At 39.9% G+C, this 13,837-nt stretch overlaps 1 protein-coding gene and 1 pseudogene across 1 annotated transcript in view; one reads left to right on the forward strand and one right to left on the reverse strand.

Moving 5' to 3' along the window:
• The window catches only part of NAV3 (neuron navigator 3), a 902,555-nt gene that overhangs the window by 318,003 nt on the left and 570,715 nt on the right, over window positions 1–13,837 (forward strand). The window lies entirely within an intron of this gene.
• On the reverse strand, window positions 10,408–10,627 carry LOC147371297 (ASNSD1 upstream open reading frame protein pseudogene; annotated as a pseudogene).

Genomic DNA, 13,837 nt, shown 5'->3' on the forward strand with positions numbered 1-13,837 from the left:
AAAACGTGATGAGTGTAGAACAGCACCGATTGCCCAGGTGGAGTCGGAAACCACTCATCATGCGTAGTGGGTAGGTTTTTACCTAGTACAAAAGGATGGGTGCAAGAGAAGAGTAAGAGAGGAAATGAATCAAGAATTAGAAGAGGATTAGCATTCTCATAAAGATGAACACTTAAGCCAGACATACTGATACCTTAATAAAACTGTGAACAGAGTCGTTGGTAAAGAATCTACAATGCCTGCTAAGTGTAGCCCCAGATAAATATTCTCTAAGAACCATACATTTATTCTTAAGTGGCTTTCGAGGGTGGGGACACATTTTGGGAAAATAGTTGGCTAGAATGTGGCTGAGATGCAAAGTGAGGATTGGATTGCATTGCTTTTTCTTTGATGAGATTTTCTTCCTTTTGAGTGTCTACTAGGCTGTATAGTTTGTGCTGATATAGTCATTGGTTCATTTCTGTGTCTTTTGCCCTTATTTAGTTGGGTTTAAGCTTTGTATATAAGGTATAAACTTTGTTTATAGTTGGTAAAATTCCAAATATCTTGGGGATGTTTAGATAGCTTATTAAGAGGATTTATTCACCATTTCTCACAAAATTGGACTCTTGTATTAACACTTCACTATGTATAGAAATAAACCTTGTTCCTTTAAACTCTAAATAAAGACTTAACTATTTTAGATGGTGTGCTTAAAAAAAAAAAAAAAAACAAAGTAAATGGGATACTGTAGAGTGGTTGTTTGCTGTATGAGTTGATCTTATGTTGCCCTTCTTTATTCAGTATTTGTTAAGAGCCTGGTTTTTTAATAAAGCCGAAGAATTGATGCTTTTGAACTGTGGTGTTGGAGAAGACTCTTGAGAGTCCCTTGGCCTGCAAGGAGATCCAACCAGTCCATCCTAAAGGAGATTAGTCCTGGGTGTTCATTGGAAGGACTGATGTTGAAGCTGAAACTCCAATACTTTGGCCACCTCATGCGAAGTGTTGACTCATTGGAAAAGACTCTGATGCTGGGAGGGATTGGGGGCAGGAGGAGAAGGAGACGACAGAGGATGAGATGGCTGGATGGCATCACCAACTCGATGGACATGAGTTTGGGTGAACTCCGGGAGTTGGTGATGGACAGTGAGGCCTGGCGTGCTGCGATTCGTGGGGTTGCAAAGAGTCAGACACAACTGAGCAACAGAACTGATGGACTGACTGATAGCTTATATTATGAAAGATGAACTGAGGACTCAATACTTAGGGAACAAGAGAGAAGGGGCTGCATTAATGATGGATCATTTCAAAAGCAGCTCAGTTTCCTATGCTATAGAAATGCCTGTTAGCTACAGCAACTCTAAAGAAGATGATTATCAGATAAATTGGAATCAAGTTTAACAAAATACCTTACAAGCATTTGTTCAGTCAAGTCATTTAAGCTTTGAGAGTCTCAATTTCCTCTTTTGTAAAATGGGAGTAATTATGCAAACAAGGTAGTTATGAAATAAAGTTGATAGCACTTGCCCTCAAAGGGAATGGCTGGAGAAGAGCATGGTGGCCCGCTCCAGTGTTCTTGCCTGGAGAATCCTGTGGACAGAGGAGCCTGGTGGGTTATAGTTCATAGGGTCGCACAGAGTCGGACACGACTGAAGCAGGTTGGCACACACACCCACTCCAGTGTTCTTGCCTAGAGGATTCCACAGACAGGAGAGCCTTGCAGGTTGCAATCCAAGGGGTTGAAAAGAGTCAGACACGACTGAATGATGAACACTTTCACTACTTCATTCATTTTCTTGCCCACTTTCCTATTACATTAGAAGATTCAATTAATCAGTTGACTCTTACTATATTCCTTCCTCAGTGATGAAAAGTAAAGGAAACAAAACTCCAAACCACGCTGTCTGGTTTTATTTGTACATATCCCAGTAAGAAGAGTGAAGATATCAGTTCTTTATTTTGGCACAGTGATTTGTATTGGGCCTTCCTTAACATGTTCATTTTTTCCTCTGAGATTAAAGACATCAGAGGTAACTGCATGGCATAATCATACTTCCTGCATCTCTGATTATAGTAACAATGTTCACTCTCAAGAGTGTCAATAACCAGCATTTGCCTTCAGTTCTTTATACTCTGTAACTTTCTTTCTTATCTTTTATTGCATATGATTCCATGGGAAACATTTTACTGCTAGAGGAGTATATTTTAACATCCAGCTACTGTTTTACCACTGTGGTTTTTTGAAACTGCCTCACTGAATTTGTTGAATTCAGGTCTTCAGAGATTCCTTCTCAAAAACCCCTCAGGTAAAATAAGTTACTTGATAGTGGTCTAGGAGTTAATACTTTGCATTTTATTCACTGGAATGTCTTTGTCATGCCACATAGTAAATGACAGTTTATTTCAGGAATGATTTGGTGATTTCAAGGGGCTCAGTGCTGGGTGAGAGTATTAGTATTTGGCATTTCAACCGCGGGCATTTCATATTGAATGCATAGGGAGTAGCCATGCTGCTAACTGGTTGATAGTGTTATACTGTGTATAAGATAATGATGTAGTTCAGTCTTTATGTTAATTTTTAAGTCATTTTTTTTAAACAGTGCTGGATTAAGTCCCCCTCTTCATAACTTTCTCTTGTTCTCTTTACCTTCCTAATTTATTATCACACTGTATTGTTCTGTTTACTTTCTTAATTCATTATCACACTATATTAGTTTGGTTGTGTTGTTGTTTTATTTTTTTCAATTTTTCTGCTAGAATGTTCGCGACTTCAGGGAAGAATTTATGTCTCTTTGCTGCACTTCTAGAATTAGCGCATGGCATGTGCTCAATATATATTTGCTCAGTTCATGAGTTATGTGTTTGGTTGCAGGTTAAGGGAAAGCCTGCTAAAAATGCCTTGAACAATGAAGGAATCTGACTTAATAATTTAGGTCTACTTCAATCAAGACTCTCATCACATCTCTCTGCAGTTTGTTTGGCCCTTTCCATCTCCGGGTCAAAGCATCACCCTTATGCTTCCCTCAGGCTGCAACGTGTATCTCCACGGATTTAGGGCAGGGAATAGCATTTGTGTTCCACACTGCTGGAAAGAGTCCTGAGCTCACTCCAAGAAATTGGATTCTTGTAAGTCGCATGCTGTTCTTAAACCTGTGACTGTGGTCAGGCATAGAATCTACAGACTGACTTTGCTGGGATTGTAGTCTGCCAAGAGTGGATTGGAGTCAGGAGACAAATGAATGCAAGGATGCTATAAAAAATATTTACTACAGCTAATGAATGGAATTCCAAAACTTTTGTGGCATTGTATTTAATGAAGTGTAGTGAACTGAGGACATTGAAAAAGTTTTTTTAAGTCTGAATTATCTCAGTCTATCATAGTTCAAAAACAGTGGCACACACGTGTGTAAACATGTGTTTTGAATCTATTAGTAATGATTCCGGCAGCACACAATTAACTAAAACCTAAGACTCAGTTTAGCAAAAGTTGTAGTGTATACTTGCATTCATGATGCAATTTAGGAGAAATCTTCTACCACCCCCATCTCCACCAACCTACCCTTCTAACTCTGTGAGGAGTTTTAGTCTTCAGCAAGGGATGTATTTTCCTTTTGACACTAGGGAAATGACTGAATGACTAGGTAAGGGAAACACACATCGGAAAGGGAAAAGGGAGGGAAACAAACTTGGCAGATGCATAGTTTTGCCAAGAACCATCCCAGGGATCTCAGACTTCTTACAAACTTGATTTTGTGTGAGCATTTCCATTTTGAAACAATATACATCACGAGTGCATAAGGTGTCTAAAGGATGGGGGAGGAATAGCCAGGAGGGGAGCCAGGAAGCCAAACCAATATTGTGGGGTTGGTGCTGCATATAAAACTTAAGTCATCAACTTGTAGGATGTGTGTTTATCAAGTATTCACCTCCATGGAAGTTCTCCTTTCTTCTCTTTCAACCCCATACAAATCCTATTATCTAGTCCGTCCTTCTCTTACTCCCCTTACTGCTCTGAAATATCATTTAACTGTTTTCTTCCACATATATTGTCTCCCTAAATAGAGTGTAAACATCCTCAGAGCAAGAATTTTGTCCTGTCCTTTTCTGGAATTAACATCTGTTTTCTGGAAAAAATATCTGTTTTCTGGAAAAAAATATCTGTTTTCATCCACATATATTGTCTCCCTAAATAGAGCGTAAACATCCTGAGAGCAAGAATTTGGTCCTGTACTTTTCTGGAATTAACCTCAGCATTTTGAGAGTTGTGTAGTAAATAATTGGTGCTGAGTAAATGCTTGTGAGAATTGGTTCAAATGTTCTATTTCATAGTAATTTGGACACAGGTAATTGGATTATAGCGATGTGAAAGTGTTTGCCTAGCTTTTTTTCCTTGAGAAACTCAGATTAAAATTTAAATATTGCCATGCAAAGAAAAAGATTCAGTAAGAAAGAAGACTGTTAAAAGGCTTTCAAAGGGAATAGAACCACTTGAAATTATTTTTCCTGCTTTCTGATGCCAGGTTTCTAATGACTTTCAAACAACTAGATTATAAAGGAAGAAGTTTTATGGGTGTGTCACTGTATTTATCTTACTTCCATAAAATTCATAAAAATGTCAAGATATGGACATGCTATAGTGTTATTCAAACATCCTTCTTAAACAGATGCAGGGAAATGAGGAGAGATGGTACAGTATCATTATTGTTTCCATATTTGTTGTCATAAGCAGTGAAATCCTTGTCTTTGTGAATTGTCAGTTTCAAACGTTCTGCCAAAAACTTTCTAAAGCAAGTTCTTATTAGAATTAATCACAAGTGTCAGTTGAGACAGTATTATCCTTTCCATGTAATTTAAGCAGACTGTTAGAGCCTATATGCAAAACATTTGCTTTGTTTTAGATGTGGAGTTGGGCCATAACAAGATACTAATAAGATTCAGTTCAGTTCAGTCGCTCAGTCGTGTCCGACTCTTTGCGACCCCATGAATCTTTTGGCATGGCTGAGGCTCAGCATGCTATGCAGCCGGGGTCTTAGCCTCTTGTCTCTAGTAAAGCTCTTTTCTACGTCTCTGTCTTGATTTATCCAGGCTGGTGGTAGCATTTTCCCAGTCACATTCCAGAGTGAACTGGGAATTCTCCATTTCATTCTCCTTATCTAAGCATTTGTCATGTCTTATCAGTCTTCTCCTTGAATATTCTGGCTATGTTTTCTATAGCATGCAGTGTGGCGTGGGAGAAATCCCTGTGGACTGGAGACAGTCAAGGACGTTGAAAGAGTTGTGCTGGTCGTGGACGGAACTGGTGATGCCTCAGTAGCTTCTGTAGTTGAGATCTCATCCTAAAAGTCTTGCTGGAATCAGTCAGGCTTCATTTATTGAGATTCAGAAGAAAATTTCAAAGAATGTCTCATTTGTGCTTGGAACTGTAGGGCTTCCTACCTGTAGACAGTACTACAAGAGTCGAGTTCTGTGAAGGACCTGAGAATGGGAATGCGGTCTCTGTGGACTCAGACGTAAAGTGCCTCTTTTCTGCCTTCTTATTTGGAAAGTGGGCTATTTTAGGAGCCGAAGCGTATCTGACCCAAGATGTGTGTGATCTCTACACTTTTAGAAGTAAAATAGACAAGAAACTAGACTAAGAGGGAAGTGAAAATGAAACCCTTGAGAATGGAGGATGCCCAGTTTTCAAGTAATTCTGAAAAGTCTTGTTTAAAAAATATTCCCTAGCTCTGCTTAACAGGAATATTCATGTTTGCTAATTTTGATGACTGTAATAATAGTTTTTCATTTTAAATGTTAGTATGAGAACAGTTTAGTCTTGTACCTAATAACCCACATCAGAGAGTGAAAATAAAAACACTTTAACCAGGGCACCCTGCAGGGCAATGCTTCCCAGTGAAATCTCTCTCCTGACAGGGCAATTTTGTTTTCTAATTTTCCATTTCTTTTAATGTTCCATTTTTGTTTATCTTTTCCTCCTGTCAGAAAGCTTTTTCTTTGAGTTGGAGGATATTAGTGGCAATGCCTAGATTTGTATGCCTCTCTTTTCTGGGGAAAAAATAATTATAATTTTGGTTGAGTTTGATGAGACTGGGCAAAAGGATGAAATGCTAAATATATATACTAGCTGTTTATTCTCCTATTAAATATTACACTCTTTGAAAGAGTTGAAACTCAATTTTAAAAGAACTATGTGCACATAGAAAATTGCATAAAATATGTTAAAAGGAAAATTCTTCTTTAAAACTCATTTTATTTATTTATTTGTGGCTGTGCTGGGTCTTTGTCGCCGTGAGGGCTTTTCTCTTGTGCCAGAGGGGCCGCTTTTCTGGTTGGGCATGTGGCCGTCTCGTTGCAGTGGTTTCTCATCACAGAGCATTGTCTCCAAGGTATGGACTCGGTAGTCGTGGCCCTGGGGCTTAGTTGCTCCATGATATGTGGGGTCTTGAAGGATCAGGAATTGAACCCATGTCTCCTGCATTGACAGGCGGATTCTTTACCATTGAGCCACCGGGAAAGCTCCAAATGAAAATTCTTTAGGACATTTTCTGTGAATTACCAGTTCTCCTTCCCAGAGGCAGTCACCATTAACAGTTTTTTGTGTATCCTTTCTGTTTGTATAACACACACACACCAGAAATTGAATCATGTTCTCTATAGTTTACAAAGCCTTGATTTTTGTTTCAAAAGTGCAAACTTTAATGAGAAGCAAAAGTGCTATAATAAAAATAGAAGAAATAAATAATCGAGGACAGCTTAGCAAGTGTACCTTTTGTAGAAAAAAAACCTGAAGCAGATTAACAGTACTCTATCCAAAAGCACATAAGCATCTCTTCATTATTAAATTGTTGATACAGGAAGCTGGTTTTCATTTATATTTGCTTCTACTCATTGCCTTTTTTAATTCTGTAAGTACTGTTAATGAGCTAAGGAGATAATGACCCTAGAAACATCTTCTCAGACATTTTGGATGGTATTAATGTTATGATTTTATTGTACATTTCTAGTTTAAATTCTTAATAAACTATTAGCAAAACTAAATTTTAGATTATTTGCCAGAAAAGACTAGACCTTATGAGTTCATAATCCCATAGTAAATAGTGTGAACAGACTTATAGGACTGTAATTGCAGCAAAAATATTTTGTATTACAATATTATTTGAAATATGTGAATTTGGTGAAAACATAGTCTTTATTTGACCTTGGTTGTGGAAGAATCACTCTTCAGTCATTCATGTGGAAGGTACCTTCAAATGGTGATCTACACTTGAAGAAAATACATAACTTTGAGTTTTTATAGAGTAAAACTTAAATACCTGCTTCACTGTTGGATAACTCTGTGATTCCTATAATTTCCCCGTGCCACAGGTAGGAAGCAGCAGAATAGAAAAGATGCTCTGTGGTGGTAGCGTACGTGCGTGCGTGCTAAGTTACTTCAGTTGTGTCCGACTCTTTGCGACCCCATGGACTGTAGCCCAACAGGCTCCTCTGTCCATGGGATTCTCCAGGCAAGAGTACTGGAGTGGGTTGCCATTGCCCTGCTCCAGGGGATCTTCCCAACCCAGGGACTGAATCCCTATCTCTTAGGTCTCCTGAGTTGGCAGGCAGGTTCTTTACCACTGGTGCCACCTGGGAAGCTGTGCGTTTATCTGAACCTATCACTGCTTCTTGTGGATTTGGAAGCCACCCTAACAGATTTTGGAGCAAGGAAATATTTTTCTTTAATGTTGCTTTATTATTTTATATAATTAAATTTTTCATAAAGATTTTTGGTGACCTAAATTCTTTCTTCTCACTTTTAAAATGCCACCCCTTCAACTGGAAAGGAGTCTCCTTTAGCAGCAGTTGCAATCTCGTTGAGTTCTAGATTCATATTGCCCTGGAAGCAGAATAGATTTTATTTGTTTATTGGCCAGCTACTTGCCTACTTTTTTTTTCAGAATTCTAAATAGGGCAGTGAGTGGATTTCATGCACGCATGAATCCTGTACTGTTTTAAGTTTTTTGTTTACCGAGGAACCCAACAACATTCATTTCTGTTTACCAGTGTTTTCTCTGTCTAAGGGCATTGATTATACTGGTGCACCATTTGGGAGCACTTGGGAACACTGTCCTAAAGAGAGGTCTGGGAGGTGGTGGTAGCAACCTTTAGCCTCCAGGACCGGTACACAGCCTTTTTACATGAAAGCGGTGCTCCAGGGACCCAGGCATCCTCTGTCCGTGAAGTGTGCAGCCTCATTTCCCGCTCTGCTTGCTTTCACCCTTACTTGGTACTCACTTTGTAGAGAAGAGCAGAGGGACAGTCTTGGTATTCAAGGCAGCCCGTGTTCTTCCAACACTTGTGCCCGTGTCTTAGAAGAGGACTTTGTTCTCAGTGGTTGTGGGTGAGGCTGGAAGGAGTATGTGGAGAATAAATGGCCTTTTCATAGCACAAATCCACATATGATACTGACGTTTGTTTTCTGTGTTTTGTATGACAGCTCACTGAGCTTTTGTCACTTCTCTGGGGAGTTGTCTTTTTGTCTATTCGAGATTTCAGGGTTCTTCTCCAAGAAGCCATTTATATAACTACAAGCCAAGCTTGTCTGGCAGCTGTTTGTTGGTTTGGTACCAGGGGGCCTGCCTGGCCTTCTGGTTGGGCACCCCTATCTAACGTTAAGTTTATGATCATGGAAAAGGGGAGCTTGGGCCTTTAGACCAGGTACCTATGTGTCAGGGCCTTGCTGCTGCATTGAACCTATGACCCCAGCAAAGCTACTTTGTCTTTTTAGAACACAATCCCTTCTTGAATGAAATATCTAGGGTGTTGGAATGTTTCTAGATGCCTAGCCCTTGGCCTGAACCAAGTAGGTGTATTTAGTGAATAATTCTCCTTCCCACCAACGTTTACTTTTATTTTCCTATTATCTATATATTCCTTTTTTAAAAAAAATTGTTATGTTAAATTTCTTATTTAGTATAACTTTTATTGACGTATAGTTAAAGTGTGTTAATTTCAAGTGTACAGCAAAATAATTCAGTTACACACACACATACACATACATATTTATAAAATAAGATATTGCATATAGTTCCCTGTATTATACAGTAGGTCCTTGTTTGTCTGTTTTATGTATTAGTACAGAGTATATGTTAACCCCAACTTCCTAGTTTATCCCTTTCCCCATTTTTACTCTTTCCTTACCAAAAGTTTGTTTTCTCTGTCTGTGGGTCTGTTTGTTTTGCAAGTAAGTTCATTTGTATCTTTTTTTTTTTTTTTTTTAGATTGCACATATAAGTGATTTCTCTTTCTGACCGACTTCATTTAATATGATTATCTCTGGATCCATCCATGTTGCGGCAAATGACATTATTTCATTCTTTTTTATGGCTAATATTCCATTGTATGTATATATACCGTGTCTTTCCTTTTTTTTTACAATAAGGCAGCAGGGTATTTTATTCTTTTTAAAAATTCATCATTCAGTAAATGTTGTTACACTGTGAAATATTACATTTTAATCTAATTTTCAATAGAAAGGTTTTCTAAGGAGATGACTTGGAGCCTTCCACATTTATCAGATGGCTTTTCATTATTCTTTTCTATTTTTGCAATTCTGGATCCAAATTGCCTGGCCTGCTTTGGCAGAAGACCAGAGATCTGTTAGACCAAGTTCCAGTGCTGCAAGGTGCAAAATTCGTTTTTCACCAATTCCACGAGAGAAAGTTAAGTTTGCCTTTTCCCAGACTGGTAGGAAATTTAGAAAGGAGACAGTATTTTCATTCAGGAAGGGAAATCTTGCTTCTTTTCCATGATCACCAATAACTCGATCATCACGACCAAGATTTCTAGAAGAAATTTGACCCAGTTCCATTTCAATTTCCTTATTCAGTCTTTTCAACCTGTGTGTCTGGAAGTGGACATGATGATGAGAATAACTTGCAAGCTGCTCCTCTGCACCAACTCCAGAAAGAACTGCCTTCCCATGGCTCTGATATGGGTTTGCTTCATCTTGGGTCACTAACCAATCAACTCCTCTGGAAGCAAATCAGGCCGTGCAGCCACTGCTGTCATTCAGTACTGAAGCCAAGGGCTGAACTACGTGGGATATTCAAGTTCTTCTTAATCTTTGCAATTCTAGAGAAACATTAATTTCAACAAAGTTCCAAATGTGGGAAGGGTTGGCAGCTTGTAGTTCCTTCAGTCCTGCTCTTCCTGTGACGCGATCTGGTACACTGAATTGTTCACCAGGGTTAGCAGCAGCAGTTCGTAGCAATAACATTTTTGGAGCATTCCTCAGAGGGTATTTCATAATGATTTTTCTGTTTTCTTCCCTTTTTGTTAAAACTAGCTGGTACAATCTATTCTTTAGTGATGAAAACCACATTAAGAAGATCAACTGATTCATTGCACAGCAAATACCACACACATTACTATGTAAAATCAAGTTGGCTATTTCTTGATTTTACTCTTCTCTGAGTTTTTTATTCCTTGATATTCTTTCCTCAGCTCACCCAATATATCCTCCTCTTCTTCAGGTTAGAAGGTTTATCCACAACAAATTTTGTTCTTTCAACTTGCTGCTGAGCGCTTCCTTTTGCGGGGTCAGATTGTCGGCAGGGACCAGCCCAGCGTTGTCCTTTGGTCATGCACCCCAGCTGGGCACCCCCATGGAGTATCACATACACGCAGCCTGCCCGGCACTCCACAGCCCGCAGCCCCCACCATGCCTTGTTTATCCATCCATTCATTTGTGATGAGCGTTTAAGTGGCTTCCAGGTACTGACTGGCGTAAATGGTGCTGCTATGAACATTGAGGTGCTTGTATTTTTTCAAATTAGATTTTTCTCTGGATATATGCCCGTGAGTGGGACCACTCTGTTTTTATTTTTTTAAGGAACCAACATGCTGTTTTCCACAGTGGCTTTACCGATTTACATTTCTACCAACCGTGGAGCGGGGCTCCTTTTCCTCCACACCCTCTCCAGCATTTATTATTAGAAGACTTTTATTTTTGTCGTGCTGTGAGACATGCAGAATCTCAGTTCTCCGACCAGGGATCAACCTGTGCCCCCTGCAGTGGAAGCACATGGCCTTAGCCACTGTGTCAGCCTTTGCTTTTGATGTTCTAGGATTCTTGGACGTCAGTGTTCATCTTCCCAGAAGTCATTATTTTCCAAAGCATTGGCCTCTCTCTCTTGTCCTTTGAAATTGTGGGTTTGCTTTTATTATTTTTTGTTACTGCTACTTAGAATATTATTAGGACATTATGGGATTTGGAGGTTAGTGGAGATTCCTTAAATATTAATCAGCATATTAGAGTTTGGAAGGGAATGTACATTCAAGACTAGCTCTATAGCGCTGCTGAGGGTTGAAGCCAGGCCAGGCTTTGCTGTGGGGGGTGGTTTTCCACTGGGTTAGGCTGTTTTGCAGCATCGCTGGCTTCTAACCACTAGATGGCAGGAGCACTACCCGCTCAGTTGTGACAACCAAAACTGTCTTCAGCCAGTGGCCCCCCCCACGCTCCCCGAGGGCAAAATCCTCCCTGATTGAGAACTGCTGATCTGCAGGGAAAGGACGTCTGCATGGGGATGCCTCTTAAACATATAGCCTTTATAATGCCAGTGCCTCCCTTTATTGTGGCTCTGTGTGTTTGCGTGTTCAGCTGCACACTTTCCAATTCTTTGTGACCCCATGCACTGTAGACCGCCAGACTCTGCTGTCCTTATAATTTTTCAGGCAAGAATACTGCAGTGGGTTACCATTTCCTACTCCAGGGGACCTTCCTGACCCAGGGATTGGACCCTCACCTCTGGTGTGCCCTGCATCGACAAGATGATCTTTTCCCACTCAGCCACTTGGGAAGAATTCTGTATTTTCCAGTAACCTTTTGTCCTTGGTCTGACCGTAATAGAATAAAATTTTAATTAATATTTAAAATATTTATCACTATGCTAAGTCACTTCAGTCGTGTCCGACTCTGTGCGACCCCATAGACGGCAGCCCACCAGGTTCCCCCGTCCCTGGGATTCTCCAGGCAAGAACACTGGAGTGGGTTGCCATTTCCTTCTCCAAAGCATGAAAGTGAAAAGTCAAAGTGAAGTCGCTGAGTCGTGTCCGACTCTTAGCGATCCCATGGACTGTAGCCTACCAGGCTCCTCCATTTATCACTATTATATTTTTAAATCACTTATTTATATTTTAAAAAATGAAATTGAGCACCTACATGGACCAGGCACTGTCCTACATAATGAGTATTTTAAAATAAATCAGATGAGGCGGTATTCACTCAGCAGTTAAGAGGCTGTTTCCTAGGGTCAGACTGCCTGAGTTCAAAGACTGGTTCCAGCATTTCCGGCTGTGTGATCTTAACCAGTGAGTACCTCAGTTTCATCATATGTAAAATGATAGTTGTGTTGCTATTCAGTCACTAAGTCGAGTCCGACTCTTTGCGATCCCATGGACTGCAGCACGCCAGGCTCTGTCCTCCACTATCTCCCAGAGTTTGCTCAAATTCATGTTCATTGAGTTGGTGATGCTATCTAACCATTTAATTCTTTGTCCCCTTCTCCTTTTGCCTTCAGTCTTTCCCAGCATCAGGGTCTTTTCTAGTGAGCCAGCTCTTCACGTCGGGTGGCCAAGAACTAGAGTTTCATCTACAGCATCAGTCCTTCCAATGAATATTCAGGGTTGATTGATTTCCTTTAGGAGTGAATCCATATCAAAATAATAGTTACAATACTGCCTGTTTTTACACACTTGTTCATAAGGTTAAACAAAACCATGTATAAAGCATTTAATGCAGTGATTGGTGCATATGCTATGCTATGCTAAGTCACTTCAGTCGTGTCCAACTCTGTGTGACCCCATAGACGGCAGCCACCAGGCTCCCCCGTCCCTGGGATTCTCCAGGCAAGAACACTGGAGTGGGTTACCATTTCTTTCTCCAATGCATGAAACTGAAAGGTGAAAGCAAAGTCGCTCAGTCGTGTCCGACTCTTAGCGACCCCATGGACTGCAGCCCACCAGGCTCCTCCGTCCATGGGATTCTCCAGGCAAGAGTACTGGAGTGGGGTGCCATTGCCTTCTCTGGATTGGTGCATAGTAAGTGCTTAAAGAATGTTAGTTGAGGTGGATGTTACCACTATCCGCATCAACATTATGACTGAGGATGCTGTTCTCGTCAGGAGAGCAATGCCTCATCTTGAGTGGAGGGGTGCTAGTAACCTCAAAAATCTTTCTCATATAGCTGAGCCCTGTAGGACTAGGTCACCCAAAAGGACGTGTGGTAAAGAAGAGGGTAGGGCATTCCAGCAGAAGTATTACCTTTTAAAAAATGTATAATCTGTGATACAGAAACAAATGCATTATTTAAATATTTTAATATGTAACATTTACTTTCAACCTGTATTTCTTAGGTCACAACTCTCTATACCTTATAAAAGTGTATTTTGCTGTTAGAATTTTCGTGGAGTATTTTTAATCCATTTTAATGAAGTATTGACTCTCAGTGAAAACCTAATATTTTCCTTGAAAACGATATCATTGCTATATGATAATCCTACCTAATTTTAGAATTCCTTCTTATCACAGACTCAGGAAAGCCTGGCTATTTCCTATTTCCTTTTGCTTCTTTACAAATAATGTCAAAGGGCAAGTATTATTTACCAGATTTTTTTTCCTGTCCTTCATTTCCATGTTAGCTATTCTATTTGTGTGAGAATAGGCATCTAATCATCCTTGGGCAATTCTTGATGAACGGTCAGCTGCCCTGGTGATACAAATATAATATTCAAAAACAAATATCACACCCCTTCCTAACATATGTAAGACCTGGTGCTGTTTCTGACACATGTACAGGTCTCTGGAACCCACATAATAA

Source organism: Bos grunniens, chromosome 5 (genome assembly GCF_055505025.1).
Source record: "Bos grunniens cultivar Pamir isolate PY7600 chromosome 5, Bosgru_T2T1.0, whole genome shotgun sequence".
In the NCBI taxonomy this organism is placed as follows: Eukaryota; Metazoa; Chordata; class Mammalia; order Artiodactyla; family Bovidae; genus Bos; species Bos grunniens.